General features: G+C 39.4%; 1 protein-coding gene across 2 annotated transcripts in view; it reads right to left on the reverse strand.

Annotated features, from left to right (window-relative positions):
* CDH6 (cadherin 6) overlaps nt 1–8365 on the reverse strand; it is a 117635-nt gene extending 109270 nt beyond the window's left edge. For both annotated transcript variants that reach the window (XM_087815332.1, XM_087815331.1), the window contains exon 1: nt 8348–8365. The gene's annotated coding sequence lies outside the window, so the exon portion shown is untranslated. The remainder of the gene's footprint in view (nt 1–8347) is intronic.
* Between the last annotated feature and the right edge of the window lie 9363 nt (nt 8366–17728).

Consider the following 17728-nt stretch of genomic DNA (forward strand, 5'->3'; position numbering starts at 1 on the left):
TACTTTCTGGATCTGGAGGTTTGGGACTACCTCCTTTTGATGCTACTAATCAGTAAGTGACCCCTTGAGATCTGTCCCAAACATCTATTTTTTTGATAAAAAGGGAGATGTGAGTCAGAAAAGGAGTGACTGTGGCACTGATGTTTATTATAAGGCCTCCCTCATAGAATTAATTCTTTAGGAAGCACCAACAAAATCCCAACTACATACTTTTAAACAAGGAGTTTAATTTGAGAGTAATTGCTGGGAAATACAGTAGCTTGACTTGGTTCAATTTAGGATTCGGCAATAATAAAACAGGCTGGATGGATTTTACCATTTTGCATTGGTGATTACTTAGTCTGACCACATCGTTTTGATCTGTGTTAAATTAAAACCTGTTGCTAGGAAGAGCTTAGAATATTTTACTTGAATGTGAAATTGGGCAGTTTCAAACATTTTATAAAATGGATGATAGTAGATTAATGAAACTCTTTTTTTAAAAATCTTGCAAAGGAGGTTTAAGCTTTGTAGCTAAAAATATGATGAGCTCATTTTCATGATTGAAATCTAGACAATATGCTAGAAGGCAATTGCTATTTGAAGTAAAAAATGCTATACCTTAAAATACAAATCAACACCGTAGAAAATTTGTCCACAGTTATATAAAGTTCACTTTTAGGGGGAAAAACATCCCTTTTACAATGTGTATGGTTAAGTTTAGCTGAGTTTTCTTTAACTTATCAAAATAGATATATGTAAATTTAAAATGTTTTGATTTTTACTGAATAATCCACTTTGTAATCAAGTGGGCATGTTCGTTGTTCATTACACATTCTAGCCATGAGCTTGGCAAAGCACACTTTTATAGGACTTGTCAGTATAGGCAAAAATTGTATTAGTATTACAACCATTATTATTATTATTTATAAGGTTTAATTAAGGGATCCAAAGATACCTGTTGATTGAATGACTTTAGTTTTTCACTTTGGCTGTTTTCAATGTTATTATAATTCCCCTTTAATTTCCATTCATCCAAATAAGGAACAGAGAGAACCAGGTCAGTAATTTTTTATCATGAAGTCATTCATTATCTAACCCAGCGGTCCTCAGACTTTTGGATTTCATGGGTTTTTGTTTTTTGGGTTTTTTTAGTTGTTTTTAAGGGAGGAGGTTGACATTGGGTTGCTTGCCAGATTTCAGTTTTGTTAATCTGTTCACACCCTTTCATGAAAGAATTGATATATCAACTCCAAAGAAGTTGGTAAGGACACTGCTTGAATCCTTTAAATTTACTGAACAGATTTATGAAAACACTCAATAGGTTGTCATCATTTTCCATGTCTGACAACTCACCAATAAACCATTTTGTTTTTTCGGAGATGGACTCATGAGTTTGGCGAGCCTGGAGATTCACTGATTTAGCTAAGGCTCAATCAAAACTGCCATCAGGCCATTACAAGTAAAACAAAAACCTAAATTTTATCATGTGTCCCTGTAGTATTGGTCAGAATTTCAAAGGACAGTTTTAATTATTCTTTGCAACAGGAGCTTTACAAAATGGTATGGACACATGGAATTCCTAATGAGGCCTAAATCTTTATTTTCTCTGGAAGTTTCCATGTGCACTCCTTCACAGCATATTTATAAATAACAATATCATAGATTTAAACTTTCTCTTTAGTTTTTTTTTTTTTTTTTTTAATATATCTTTATTTATTTCAGAGAGAGGAAAGGAGAGGGAGAGAGAGAGATAGAAACATCAATGATGAGTCATTGATTGAGCCTACAACCCGGGCATGTGCCCTGACTGGGAATCGAACCCCGATTGCCTGGATCCTAGGTTGACGCTCAACCGCTGAGCCACGCCCGGCCGGGCTTCTCTTTAGTTTTTAATGTCAGAATTAAGTGGGGATGGTAAAAAGCAATAACACTCAACAAGTAGAAGTTAAGTTGCAGGAGAGACAAAAGGAACAAAATGTATCTAGTGTATCCATGGACAAGTTACTCCATCTCTCTGGTCATCAGGTACCTTGGATGTAAGGGAGGGGTACTGGGCACAGTCATCTCTAAGCTCCTTTGTGTCTCACATTCTCTGATTATACTTCTAATTTTCTAACTGTCTTGAAGGCTGGATTAACTACATGACTTTTTGAATGGTGGCAATAGAAAGAATAGAGGTCAATGAAAATAGCCCATCAATGTCCACCATATATATTATTGTATTCAGAGGATCCCTCCTTCATCTTTTCCTCCTTCCCTCCCTCTTTCCTTCCTTCCTTTTATTTTGTTGGTGAAATTTTACTTGGTAAAGAAATAATTCAGAACAAGTACTGAACTACGATAGTAATGAAATAACAAAGTTGTGGTTATAAAGGAAGAAAATAATTATTTTTATCCATCAGATAAGGGTGAAATCAATAGTCTTACTCAGCTCTACCCACAGCCCCGCATACTCTGCACAGTGAATACGCCAATGCACTGAGAGCGCGGACACCCTCAGGGGCCGTGAGGTTGGGATGCCCCTTGTCAAGGAATTGAATAGCTGTCATTCTTAGCTACCTTTGTGAAGTGCCCCCTCCAACATGAGGCTCTCTTTGAAGGCAGGAGAAGATAATTTATTCTCTTATAAAAGTACCATTATTATGCTCAAATGGCCCACAAAATCCTTTTTACTACAATTATAAACTCTAATGCATACTTGCAAATGGTTTTTCAAAAATGAATCACCTACAAACATTTCCTCAGCCTTAAAATCTGCATTGCTCTGGTCAAAATAATCGAATCATTCCCATGCCCTCTGCTGCTCTGTGTTTCTCATAGAGTCACAGTTTTGCTTCTAAGATATCACAAGTGTTAGTTAACTGCACATTCATTAAGTGCTTGGCTCAAACAGAAATTCCCTGGAAATTCAAACCAAAAAAGAGCTAAATAAAGAGGTTACAAGTATAACATTTTCCTTTGGCCTATTGAGTAATTATTACTATCTGGAATGCACGTAAAATACTTAGAGCAGTGTGTGACACATGGAAAGGCTCAGTAAAGCTTAATTTATTAGTATGTACTTTGTAATTATAGTCATCATCATTTGGGTATATAAACATTCTGAGCCCATTGGTCACTATTTTTTTATTATCAGGTGGGTGGGCTGTCATCATGATATACCACATACAGGATTCAAATGGGTGACGTATTTCGTCTGTATCGCTATTGTATACTTTGGGTTGCAGGTGTCCAAAGGGCATGCAGTATATCCATTTAGCTTGCAGGACAATAAAGATAATGGAAGGGAAAGAGTTCATTTTCTTCAAAGCACTAAGAAAATACCTTTCTTTGATTCTCATGAGAGTTCAGACCACTTTTTAAAAAACATACTCCTCTGTGATTTTATGATCCATGCAGGACCACTTCCTTTAGATGGCCATTTTTTAAAGGATAATTTTCAAGTTTTAATTCTGTGGTAGAATGTTCATAAACGTGTGGCAACATGTTTATGAACCTGTTAATGTTGTAATTATGTTTATAAAGTTGTATTTAATTGCAGCAGTATTTATAAAGTAGAAAACGCAGCCTGTATAAAAATGGCAGTTTTGATTCTATTTCTATTCTTATGTTTCCCTCATATGTAAAAATTCACCTCCTTATCTCTCTTCATTTTGCTCACTTGGACACCTCAATTTAGTTTTTTCTTGCTGTTTTCTATTCCTATGACTTATTACGTCTCCTGAACATCTTTTTGGGTGATCTACCAGTTTGGGAAATTATAGAAAGAGAAAATCATAGTGCTCTTTCAAGTGATAAAACGTGAAGATAAACCCTCCTCTGTTCTGTGTTGGCTGGCGTCATAGTCCTCACCTTCATAACTTGTTCTGCTCTATAAGAGAGCGCTGCGTATTGTAGGAAAAGCTTGGGACCCATGCTGCCCGTTTATACTGCACATCAAATTTAATAGTAACATTCTGGCTTTAATTAAACTCTCCCTCTTGTAAATCCCAGCAAGTTGATCTGATTAATAGAGAAAATGAGCACCCAACACTGTTAGTGTAAAGATATTAAACAGATGAAACAAGGTAAAATAATTTCTAGTGATCTGTGAGAATGGGGGGCACAGTACCCTCTGCGTGTGCATCTACTGTACATTTATGCACGTGTGCTCGGAGGTTCATTCTTCAGTAAGTTTTCTTTGTTGGAAGAATTAACATTTCCTGGATAGTTCAGTCTTGAACAGTTAGAGTACTGGCTGTGTCTGGTCCCCTCTGACCCAGCCATTTTGGCTTAAAGGGCTTTATTCCATTTTACTTCTGTAGTAAATGAAGGTGCATCACCTTTTCGAAGGGTTATTTGCACCTGTCCCCTCTTACCTACCTATCTTCTTACTTTGTGAACGATGAGGTTACAAAGACCATGTGCATTGGACTCTAGAGTTAATTAGGGAGAACCTGAAGTTTCTCATGTGACTGCTTTGAAAAAGGGAGTAATCCTAGGAATAGGAACTTTAAAAAATGTAGGCCAGTTAATCTTCATAAGAGGAAAGCTCAAACAAAGGTATTTCTGTTCAGATCCAGGAAAGTGCCTCAACCTCTCATCTGTCTTCAAAATGGAATAAAAATCCCAACGGAGGGAAAAAAAGGAAACGAAAAAAAAAATCAACCCAAGCCCTATATTTTTATATTTCTTCTCTAATTCGGTTGGAACAGTGCAACAGCTAGGTGCTCTGTGTGTGTTTTTTCTTTTGTTCAGCAATTTCTCTATTAGCTTAATGTTCTGGAGTCTTTGTATTTAGAATCATTATTCAGAAAAAGAATTTAAACCAGAGAAGGTTTGATTATCTACATTTTCACCTTTTTGTGAAGCAAGGTGAGCTCAGCAGCTAGGCTGAAACACTATTAAAAAATGCAATTCAGACTGGGGCACTGTTTGTTATTTTTATAAGCAAGACCCTAATTCTGATCGACCCCAAAGAATGGGCTGCCATGACTAAGAAAGCAGCATAAGGCAACTGGTTCTGCAGATGTTATCTTGTTTGGAACACATTTCAGACTTGAGAACAGATTTTTAAATTGGGAGTTGAAACCTGTGGACTGTCAGCAGAAGAGGCTGATTCACTCCCATGGAACTTATCTTACTTTAAGTTACTGAGTTTTTAAAGAAGTAGGTGACCTAAAATGTGTTGTAATGTATCAAAGAGAGAAATAAAAAACACCTTCCAGAATAAGGGTGACATATTTATTGAAACGCCTTTTGGACTTTTAATGTGTGCTTATTTGAATGGGGGCTTCTTTAAATTGGAAGCCTCTTGTTTCATATAACTTGTGACTGTTCATGGATCTCTGAAAGGTTAATGAATTTTTTTCTTAAAATAATTCTTTAGTGGTGGGGGTTCTTCATATGGAACTTTATGAGTTACAGCTTTAGTGCCATTATTATTATTATTTGGTAAATTTGAATAAAGCAAGTACAGTCTTGACAAGGTCAGAAAAATCTTATGTTGATGATGATAAATTCCTTATTGTCCATTGCTTTTATAAGTTATCAAAAGTCTGGATACCCCAAAACTGTGCAAATACTCTTGAATTCCTTAAATCAGAGGAGCTACACAAGTGATACCAATGATGATGATTTTGACCTGGCTTGAATGTCAAGGTAGTATTTGCAGAATACTAACTTGTCTATGAAGAAAAAGCTCTTATGTGCTTATGATCTTAGATAACAAAATCTGTGATGCAGCCTAACTACAGGGAGAAATGCATGGAGCGACCCACTAGAGGTCCCTTCCAACTAAAAAAAGTTTCTGTCGTTCAAGAGTAAGTTCCCTTAGTAAGTTGGCATTTGTGACTGCAGAGCAAGTAAGGGCCAGAAGGGGGGACCACACGTTTAGTTTCGCTCCTTAGGAAGATACGAGGTTTATTCAGAGTATTTGTCACATTTGATCTCTTTTTTATCCCCATGTGGGAATCACTCAGCTCTACTTAGATATTCAGAACTTGTTCCTACTTATCGGTGCATTTGCAGTAAGGAAATGTCCTTTGATGCCCTGGAATGATAGTTGTGCTTTCTAGAAATTTTAGTTGTTTCAACTATCTCAGAGCAGTATTTTGCAAGATATATATATATTTTTTCATAAAAAGAGTGCCTCAGAGAAGTTTTTACTTGCACAGCTGATGGAAGTGGTGGGTGGAAGAGGTAAAGTACATGTTTTCTGATAGTAGGCAACTCGGTAGAAAATGATTTTGTTTCTATATATTATCTTTGCAGAGTTAGCATTAAGAAATGTAATTGCAATAAATTGATGTAAAAGCCAGATAGTAAAGGGACTAAAAGTCCCTGTAGAGACACCAGCCTGTCACTTATAATGGCAGTGAAAGATAATTGTAGACAAGTACAGTAGAACTAAACCATTGCTATTTTCCTTCAAAAATGTGCTGCTGCCTCTCATGTTTTTCTGAAGAAATTGGTTACTTCCTCTGCTTCAAAAGTATGCCATGAACTATCAAAATAGGTAGAAAAAGATCTGCCTTTTATTTCCCCCAAATACCTATTTAATTAGAACACACCAAAGAGCAAAAGTAGCTGAGATACAGTCATGGGTGGTTGTATTTTTCCAGTATACTGTTGGGTTTCTTTTAAGTTTTGGAGCTCTGACTTGAAAATCTGGCCTCTGGATAAACTTTGCCCTTTCCTTATAACACAGTGAAGACGTCTGCAGGTCCTATCCCCTTCCTTCACACAGCTTGTTTTCCGGCTCCCTCAAGTAGCAAACACGGAGCCATGCGAGTGCTGTTACACAGCGGAGGATCCTCAAGCCAAACTGGGAGAGATGTATTTTCCTAAAGTAGGATCCTAAAGGTTTTCCTTTTCAGGTAAAGGCGTCAGCAAGAAAAGAAGGGAAATAAGCAATCCCTGCCCACCATCTGTATAAGCATAGCTGTTGTTCATTCTCTGAAGAGTTGTGCACTGGCTAGGTATGTCCCTGTGCCGTTTCCAGCACAGGGAGGAGTTTGCACCTCCTGGATAATAGTCACTCAGAAAGAGCGTATTTTGCATGTGCACCCCTCCAGAGCAGCTGTACATGTGTGTGCACGCCAGCCACTCCAGCAGCATCCCCCCAGGAAAAAACCCTTCTTTCCCACACTATGTGCTTCGGTAAGTGAAAGTGAAGACTGGACAAGACCTGGGCCTGATACACTGCTCTAGTGTGAATATCGTAATTAAAATGTCTATAAAAAAGAAAGAGGGAGAGAGAAATGTGTGGCTATCAAGGTGATTAAACTTCTTGGTTCTCCACTGTTCTCAGTAGTTAACTCAGGTGAACAGCCCCTTGCACTCACAGAGACCTGCATATAACTCCCCATAAAATATGGATTTTATTGCAGCAGTGACACCACTTCTCAGCACCACGCTGACCTCTCCAGCATCTCCCATCTTAAAATCTCCGGTAACTTGGCAGAAGAACTACAGAAGTGACCCCAGCTCTGCCACTGCTGCAGTACAACACTGTAACGTCCCTTGCATTAAATCCCTGGGTTAACAAACACGCAGGGCTCCACTCTTCCTGCATCGGACACCTAACGCGGGCGCCTGCACTCGGTCTGCTCTTCACCCAGATGGGGAGGGGTATACCCCAGATTTGTGCCTGCCCAGCCGTGAGAGCACGAGCGAGCTGCTTTTCCACATGACTTTTCCCTGGACAGCGTGCTCCATTTTCAGAGTCCAGTGTTGGACTTTTCTTGCAACCTAAGCGTTTCTGTCCGAACGAGCAAGCCAACAGTTTTCTTTAGTTCCTTCTCTGAGCCAAACCATCTCTTTAGCTTAAGTTTTCCCTATTGGGAGCATTCAGGAGTTTTCAAGCTACCTGATTTTCTGCTTTACTCCAAAGCCAAGAAACGCAACTCAGCCAAAGCAGCCCCAGCACAGACCCTTTCGATGCGGGCAGGTGGAAATAAATAAAGCCCCGAGCGGCGCGGCGGGTCCTGCACGCACCGGCGCCCCCGGTAACTGACCGGCGAACTTTGCCAATGCCCGGCTCCCCTGGAAGCTCTGCCCGGGGATAGAGAGGCAGCGGGTCCTCCCGCAGCCCGTTACTTACGCCCCTCCAGCCCCAGGCGGGGCGGTCTTACCCGAGGCAGAGGAGCGGCGCCCAGCTCCGGGAAGCGGCGCGGGTCCTGGGCAGCGGCAGCAGCCGCCCGGCAGCCGGACCGTGTGCCCGCCGACCCCACTGGCAGGCTGAGCACCCCTCCCAGCTGCGGCGTGCGGCGCCCCGGGCGGAGAGGGCTCTCTTTCTGATTGGCTTCCATCAAAGCTATAGAATTAAGAAACAGAAAAGGCGAGCACAGCCGCCGCCGCCGCCGCCACCGGAGACCGAACCCACCTCGGCTCGCCTTCCCGCGCCGGGGACCGCGACCCGCGGCTGCTCCTGCCGCCGCGCTCCGGCTCTGCGGGTCTCGCTGCCGTCCTCGCTGCCGCGCTGGAACTGCGGCTCTCGGGCTGGGAAGGTTATGGGCTCGGCGGAGCCGGCTGCTGTGGGCACACACTGATTTGCAAGTGAATGAAGTGGGAGGGAGCAAAGAGAGGAGGACTTTGTTAGGGAGGCCCAGTGCCTGCCCCCACCCACCCCCTCCCCTCGACAGAATGACTCCCTGTGTTTGAAGTCCTGAGCAATTCGCTCCCTGTAGCACTCCCTCAGTCCAGGCTTTCCTTTCTTTTTCTGTCTTATTTTTTTTGGGTTAAAACAGACTCAGAACTTATGTGATTCTGTCTCTTCCCTCCTTTATACTAACAACGCACCCTGTGCGAATAGCAGCAAGGGTCTACTGTTTTTGTGTGTGTTTTTACCGACTGAGCAATTACAATTCCCAGGGACACTGCCTCCTCCGCTGTCAATTGGCCAGCTTCATGTTATAGCACGCAGAACATGCACACGTATAAAACAAACCCGGTCTCCCGAGCGAACAGTAGAGAACAGCACCAGTGGCTTTTCTTTACAACATAACCAGGCGTCCTTCAGACGCGAGCAGACATAGATTCAGAGGAGTCTTTCCTTCTCTCCTGCTGGGAAGACAGGTTTTTACATAGTCCTATGCTCTTTGTTGCTCTTTCAGAGCCAGTGACCACGGGGTGTTGTAGCATGAAGCCATGCTGCCCTGGGTGTGCAGAAACACATGAAACCCAAACCCTTCAGGCTCACCATGACTTGCTGCGCTGATTCCACCTTTCTAAGTGAGTTGATACAAGGATACAAAAAGCCTTGTAGAAGAGGGGTGTGTAATGACATTCAAGGTCTACTGAACCGGTTTAGGATCTTTCAGGAAAGTTCCTGAAGTAGGATAACCTCCAAATTAAATTCTCTGGAGAACATAGTTTGTAATTTCTAATATTAGGGAACTCAGCTGCAAAAAATCTTAAGCATGTCAAGGTATTATTAAATGAGAGTAATGGTTTTCTGCATAGGAGATGTAGACATGATGGAGCCAGGCACTGTTGGATTAGGAAAATTAAATCTAATTACCACAGTGATTGCACCCGGGGCAGCAGCATCCCAAACCAGCTGTTCGCCTGGGCTGTAAGTTCATGAGGAAGTGTCCAGTGCATGGTGCTCTAAATGAAACCCAGGCCACTTTGGCCTCTGAGTGGTTAAATTGGTTGGAGGTTGGTCTCCTTCCCAGCTGAGCTTTTACTAGAAAATCTTTTGTTTCTCCAATAGAAGTTCAGGCATTTAAATAAAGCCCAAATCAAAGTATTTCCTCTAGGCAGTCAGTGCTTCAAAGAAGTGTGCATGGAATGGTTTAGCACAGATGTTCCACACATGGAAGATGGAAGGACACTTTGAGTTACTGTCTTGAAAAGATCTTCCCGTAATGAAGAGTTGCCACCAACTTATGAAAAGAGGCTGATCATTTTTTTTTTATACAGCTCTTTAAACTCTTGTGGAGACAGAATAGGCAGAATAAAGGTGATTTTCATTGATAGTCTGTTCCTCAGATGATGAATTTCTTATACATTTAATTGGAAATACTGGAGCCTTAAGTTTGTGTAGTTTTTTTTACCACTTACAGCGTACTTTCATAGTCTGTTTTGTTTGATTCTCCTTTCAACAAGTGGTGTGATTTCCCCGTTAGGGTAGAGGAAGCACATTGATGGAGAGATAGCATAGGTTAAGTGACGTGTGCAACAGCAGAAACCTGGTAAGCAGAAGAGGCAGAAATTTTATTGGTAAACTGTGCAGGGGTGTGTGTGTGTATAGATATATTTGTATAATTATAAATATGCCAATAAAATGTTACATTTTAAGACTACCTTTACAGAAAGATATGCAAGACTGACTGATTTTTGTGGTAAAAGTGGGATAACAGTGAAGTTGATGTTCTCACTGAACCAGTTAATATCTCACAAAGGAAATCTCTAGTTTGCAATGTACTATCCTTCAAACCCTATTAAACCACATATCAAAGGTGATTAAAACAACTACTTTTTCTTAAGAGTGGATAAACAATTTGCTACTGAACAGTTAGTTCAAGTGGCAACGTTGTTACATAAAGGATAGCACTTTTTTAAAAAGTGTTTTCTTAAACATTTTTCTTTTTTTTTTTTTAAGGATAGCACTTTTCTACTAAAAAAAAGTGTTTTGAGTGACTTTTGAGGATTTCTAGTAGCATTTACCACAATAATGATTAATTTTTATTTACACAATTGATGTAAATATTTTATTCTCATTTTAGAGATAAAGAACTGAGCATTACTAAGGTTAAATGATTACCTGGCATCACAGAAGTACTGTTCTTGTTCATTCTTTGGCACCCCTGAATATTCTGGAAAGTAACATGCTAATTAGAGACAGTTAAACAAATAAGGGGGTCCTTGCTGTCATCGTGTAGGGTCTTCTCCTGAACCTGAAGGGAATTCTGCAGGGCCTCCCGAAAGGCCTGGGAGCCAGACACCCAGAATCCACCAGCACTCTGCCTGTAGTGCGGCTTTCTTCTCTTGCCTGGGCTCCTGCTTCTGTTTTGTCTCCCTTCTCACCTGCTTCCTGTGTCCTTCCATCCACAGGGCAGAACAGCACCCAATTCCAGAGTTTACCTGTGGGAAAGGTGTTTCCCTTTCTGCTACATTACCAATTTCTTGAAAGGTAACTCTGGTTGGTCAGATGTTCACCTGGACCAGTTAGCCAGGGCTGGGGCTGGGACAGGAGGAAGCAGCAGGGCCACCTACATGCTGGCTCCCCTAGGACTAAAGCGAGGGATGGCCTCTAGGAAGTGTCCTTGTGACCTGAGAAGACATTTCAGAGTGTGCCATTCTCCATACCCTTCTATTCTGTTTAGTAGTTGGACAGAGCTGAAGCATCTCACCAGTTTTTAGGCTACTTACTTATACTTTTCTCCCCTTACAGCTTGCAAAATTTCAATTAAAAAACACTTCTTCATAGACCATTTCTAGGGATATTAATTTTGATGAGGGATTTTTCAACTTCCACTAAATCTCTCTTCAGATGATTAAGAGGCTATCTTATCCCTATAATGGGGATACATATAAATAATTGCAAGTTCTCTGACTTTCTTTTCAGTAATACACATCTACATGCAATGATTATCTGATAAAACATTTTCATGATCGTCAACATTATTCTTGATTAGAAGAAAAAAAGTTCATTTCTAAAACCATGCGCCTAATTAAGAATCTTGGCATGGGTAGTTTTGATTCAACCAGTCCAAATCTTCCATCTAAAATTTACCCTTAAATGTGTTGCTGCCAGAAAAAAGTACAAACATTACAATGTTTATTCCTTAATTATGGATGTGCACAAGTGGACAGATTTCATTAAGGAATACGTGTGTATGTAATTTCTCTCTCTCTTTCTCTCTCTCTCTCTCTCTCTCTCCCCCCCTCCCTCTTCCTCCCTCTCTCTCTCCCTCCCTCTCTCTCTCCCCCTCTCTCTCTCAACACACACACACCCACACCCACACCCCAGTGTTTAAGGGGGAAAGAGGTTTAAGCACTCTGGATACTATTGAACTGAAACAAAGGAGACAGGAAACCTCGATGGAATTCCCCTTTTGTGAGAGCCATAGACATCTTAATACAAGCTAAAATAAATTCACACGAACTTCATGTGCTCATCCAGGTTTTCTAATTTTGGGAGAGTTTCCAATACTGTATTTAAAAATGGGTTGGATCCCAGGATGCATTAAGTCATTTCTCTCCTGATCATTCTATTTGACTCATCACTATAGGTAGATTACAGTAGCCAGGAGATTTCCAAATGAGACAAATGCACAGCAGCAAAATGTTATTGACCTACACAGGACCTTTTAGGATTGTGGGCATTTCATAGGAGGTAGAGTGGACTTCATTTTTTTGCTGAATTCTTCTCATATTTTATTCACTGCTTTGTGGTGGAATCAAAATTTGTCTGATCAGATATGTACAACTCAAGTTTGGTAGACTGCACTATGCCAATGAAGAGGCATGTCCTTGTTTAGAAGAAACAGCCCATTGGGAGGATATGCAACATATCAGTATATTCTTTTAAATAACTGGTCTATATTTAAACTGTAATAAACAGAAAAAGACCAAAATAAACAGAAAATTCTACCCTTGCATCCAGAGGGAAAAATTGAAGTTAGGGCATTTATCTGTTTTGGTCATCATTTTATCTCCTGGTGCTTAAAAAAGTGCTTGGTGCTTACTTGTATAAATAGAGATTCAGATAAACTATAAAAGGATTCAGCAGACAGAAACTGGAGATGGTTCATAGATGTAAGATCATGCTTTTGAACTAAAGTCAATAAGACTGGAAAAGGGAAGGTTCAAGTTGGCCATGAGCACTCTTCAAATACTTGAGGAACTGTCTATGGAAGAAAGCTAGACTGGCTTTTAATGTGATAGAAGCTTCAGTTAATATCAGCTGGTGAAGCCACTGGACAATATTGCATTTCTTTGATTCTGAGATACTCATATTTTCATACTTTAACATCTCTGAAATTTTAGTGCTTCTTACATTTGACATGGTAAGAAAGTACCATGTCATGTTATAATTGGCAGTGTCTCTTTCTTAGTGACACATAAACTAATGGTGTAACTTACAGCCATTGGCTTCTTAGATCTGATGACATGCAGATGGTAGATTTCAGCTCAACATATGGAAGAATTTTCAAGCTATTAGTGCTGTTCAAGATGAAAGGTACTGTCAGCTTCAGGGTAGAGATGGGTGCCATCTCTGAAGATACTCAGTCACAGACTGGACAAACACTTGTTAGAAATGAACTCATGCATTAGGTTTGGGATCGAATGATCTTTTACATCTTTGTCAAACTTGAGATTCTTAAATTCTGATCCAACATTATTATTATTGCAGATGAGGGAAAAAGGAACACATAGATTAAATGCTTTGTCCGAAGTCACACATCTCATTAGAGGTCAAAACCAGAATATTCATGTCTCTCATTTCTCAATCTGAAGCTACTAGCATTTACTATTTAACCTTGTTTTCTCTGAGCTCACAGAAAATGGGTGGATACAATATTTTGAAAAGAGCAATAACTAACATGTACTTAAAGTATACAATATGCCACTTATGTGTTCTTTACATGTATTATTTAATCCATCTGACTGTTGATGTGCTAGGTATTATTACCTTTTTTCTTGGCAGATGAGGAAACTTAGGAATGGGAGGTAAAGTAATTTTTTCAAGGTTACATGTTTGTATGACCCAGAGCTGAGATTCAAACACATACTTTGAAGTGAGTTCCTATACTCTTAATCACTATACAGGGGCTTACAGATTTATAGAATTTACTGCAGAATCTATATATGGTGATGTGAAAATAAAAACCTGCCATAGTCCAAAATGCTGACTTTAAGATAAATGTGCTTTGGGTGTTACATTACTATCTCCTTTATTATTTGCCTCAAGCTATATAGATAATGCTTCAGCTCTCTACTGCATTTGTGTCCAAATAAAACCTTAAGTGCTTTTGTTAAATTTTGGGGCCTGAGAAAGCTTACTGAAAAACCAAGTCATTTACCTCTTTTTTTTTTTTTTTTTTAAATATATCTTTTATTGATTTCAGAGAGAGGAAGTGAGAGGGAGAGAGACAGAAACATCAATGATGAGAGAGTCATCGATCACGCCCACAACCGGGCATGTGCCCTGACCAGGAATGGAACCCTGATCGCCTGGATCCCAGGTCGACGCTCAACCGCTGAGCCACGCCCGGCCGGGCCATTTACCTCTTAAATCAAGAAAATTTAGTTTTATTCCCTGCCATGTGTGGACCCAACTCATGCTGACTTTCACTCTTTTCCTCTCTGTAGGTACCCCAAAGTTGAGAAAAGTCTGTATTTAACTTACTTTCTGACCTCTATTTCGTATTATTTGTGGGCCCTTCTATCTGTAAAGACACCTGACTCTTATTGGTCTTTTCGAGGAGCTATCTTTGTGCACGTTGGAACTCTCAGGGGCAGTCTTATTCCTCAGAGGAATCCTTCATAGAGGACACAGGCACAATCCTTGGTCACAGTGGAAGTCTTCTCTTTGCCCCTTGTCAGCTATACTTATTACCTCTCTTAGAAGTAAATAAGAAACTGGAAAAAAAGCTGCTGATAAAGGAAATTAATTGTTAAAATAATTAGTTAAGTACATTTTGGGAGTAACTTTCCAGATACCATAATATTCAAAGTATCAGAAAATATTTTACACACTGGTGGCTTATTGAAAAAATGTGTAGTCTTGACCAAATCTTTGTTTCTTGGCCTTGGCTTATTTAACTGTGAAATGAAGGCGTTGAAATAGTTTTCTACTCAGTTAGTTATTTGGTCTTTTCTTTACATTGCTATTTTGTTTGTGGCCACTAGGGGGCCAGAGGCAAGGCCTTTCTGTTGAAACTTGCTTCCCATTTCTAATTTGGAATAATGGTGTTGAAGAACAGCTACAGGGAAAACCCATTTTTTCCTGAGACATTTAATACTTTAAAATGCCTTTTTATTAATTAGTATTAAATTGTGATGTGAACTTGTACTTCTTTGTAAAATTTGAGAATTTGAGAAAAATTATTATTACTGTTTCTATGACCAGTAAAGTCTTTATAATTATGTATCTCCATGAACATTACCAATGTAGATTTCACTAAGCCCATTAAGAATCATGGATACAAGCCTTTTTGAAAAGTATTACAAGCCATGATATTTTAAGAATGCAGATAAATACATTTAAAGGGTATTTTGAAATTTTCAGTGATTACCAAAATTGATGATAGTTAATATTTTCAGAAACTATATCAACATAATAAGAAATTTCTAATTGCAGAGTTGAATAGGAACTCACTGTTTTGTTACTGACAAGGTCCATAATACATACTGATCTGTAAAAGCAATTTTAGTAACTAACATTTATTGACCACTTATTATGTATTGGGCAATATGTTAAAAGCTTTTGTTTAAGTTCTTTTGATTCTCTCAACAACTCTTTGAAGTAGTCACTCTATCATGCCCATAAGTAAGCGGAGATTTAGAGAGTTTCATTTCCGTGCCTGTCTCACTGCTGGCCTGTAGCAGACTGAAGCTTCGAACCCAGGCACTCACATCCCTCAGAATGGCACACATCCACCAACTGCATCGCTGCCCATTGGTGATAGTACATGCTATATAGCCCTGTCTAGATTATACAGTGCTTTGTGTTCACTACTATTTTGAGTGCTTATTACAATTCTCTTCAGTAGAGGATGCATATATTATTAGTCTTCGTGTTTTCAGGTAGGGCAGGCAAACTCAGAAAGGTCGAATACTGAACAAGAACCTACAGTTTGACTTCAACAGAATGCCTTTAGAAACAAGAGTTTATCTTCAACTATTAGAACCAGAATCTGGGCATGGGATAAAGATTTCCAATTCCTGAGCTATTGGTTTTTAAAAGTTTATAGTTATAGTCTAGTTGTCTCTAACTTAAACATAAGACTGTAAAATTCTCAGGAAGTTTGAAACTTCCCATTTTTCAACATCAACAATCACACCATTTATCAAATGCCTATTATGTGGTGGAAATTACAGTCAGTGCTTTATAATGGCCTTGCTTGATTCCCCACAACTAACATTCATATTCATCTCAGATTACAGATGAGCAACATGTACCTCAAAGAGATTAAATAACTTATGTGAGGTCACACAGTCAGCAAACAGTCGGATAGGAACCCAAATCTTAAATATGGCTTGAACTCAATATACTTAATGAGGTTCAAGGCATCAGATTTGTTTGAAATCTGTTCTTAGATATAGATATGACCCCAGTTGCAGCTGGTGAGGTAGGTAAAGCCTGTGGCTTTATGTGGATGTAAGGGAGTATATGGAAGAGGTGGGTAAGGTTTCTGCTGGTCTCGTTTATTTTGCAAAATATGATCATTTTTGTGAAGAATAAGGCAGATCTATTTTCATAGAACAAATTGGGGCAGTTGTCCTGGAGTGATTGTCCCTGAGCAGTGAATATGAAGGTTGAAAGGCAAGCACTATCTGCTGATAATAATACCCAGCTACTCTATTAATGTTCCCATCACCCCTAGTAACAGTGGTGGGAATCTTCCCCATCTCCTGCCTGATCTCCACAGCTCACCGCTTATTTCAAAAGATTTATTTCACTTTCTGTTCGTTTAAATGTTTATATTTAATATTTTTACATTTAATGTTAACATCTTTGTTTAAAGTGAAAGGAGAGGGAAGCACAGAGCCTGCCTCCCCTCAGTCCCTCAGCCCCTTTGAGATGCCACTGGAAAGGGGGGAAATCTAATAAGATTATATGGCAGTTCACAAATAAAGTGGTGGTCCTTCTTCAAGGGATTTCTCATTTTAAATAACTGATTTTACACTTAAAATTAGATAAAAAAATAGTATGTTATATACCCCTGTTTTTTTAAAAAAATATTTTATCTGTGACAGTTTGTCTATGAGGGTGTTGGATAAGTGTATGAAAGTTATACTGTGTGCTTAAAGATAGTAGTTTCATTTGTTCTTTTATTTACAAATGTATTCAATCTTCAACGTTTAAGATTTATCAAAACTTACTAGAAACAGTGTTTTTGCACCAAAAACTAATATATTCTCGAGGTGTGACTTCTTTCATGTATATGCATAGTCAGAGCCTCAGGTCACTTCCCCGTCCCTGCACTGAGGACTTCCCACAAAATGAGGCAAAATGATTGGGGAACTTGAATTTTCTGCGTAAGTGCTGCAAGACTGCATTGAACTGGGACAGTCTAGTTTGACTCCCTCATTCCTTTCTGTCCCCTCCTCTTTCCACTTTGCTTGGAGCATCGAGCGCCCCCAAAACAAAATGGCTATGTGATTATGATCCCAGAAAAAAGTTAGTTACAGTGAGTGTTGCTCAGTCATTTTTGGGCACATCTCTTATTCCACTAGCATTCATATGGCCTCTGATTACAAACATACAGAGCTCTTGAAGATTGATTAAACATTAAAAACACAGCAGCCTTTTGCATTTCTAAATGAAAATCATTAGAACAGGCTATTAAAAATGGCAAGAGAGTACATGGTCTATCGGATGAAACACTTAAACTCATATTTTTCCAGTGCAAGTTTTTATGGTGGAAACCGTGTGAGAAATATTACTTAGTTTACACATCCTTTGAATCTCTCTGCATGTTGCTGTCTCTGTGGCATTTTACTAAAAAGTTATAGTGGCTTCAGTAAGATTTTGTGATAAGCTGAACTCACAGCTTGATTCGTCCCTGACTTTGTAGTGAAAAGCAGT

The sequence above is a fragment of the Miniopterus natalensis genome, chromosome 3 (genome assembly GCF_054644295.1).
Source record: "Miniopterus natalensis isolate mMinNat1 chromosome 3, mMinNat1.hap1, whole genome shotgun sequence".
Classification (NCBI taxonomy): Eukaryota; Metazoa; Chordata; class Mammalia; order Chiroptera; family Miniopteridae; genus Miniopterus; species Miniopterus natalensis.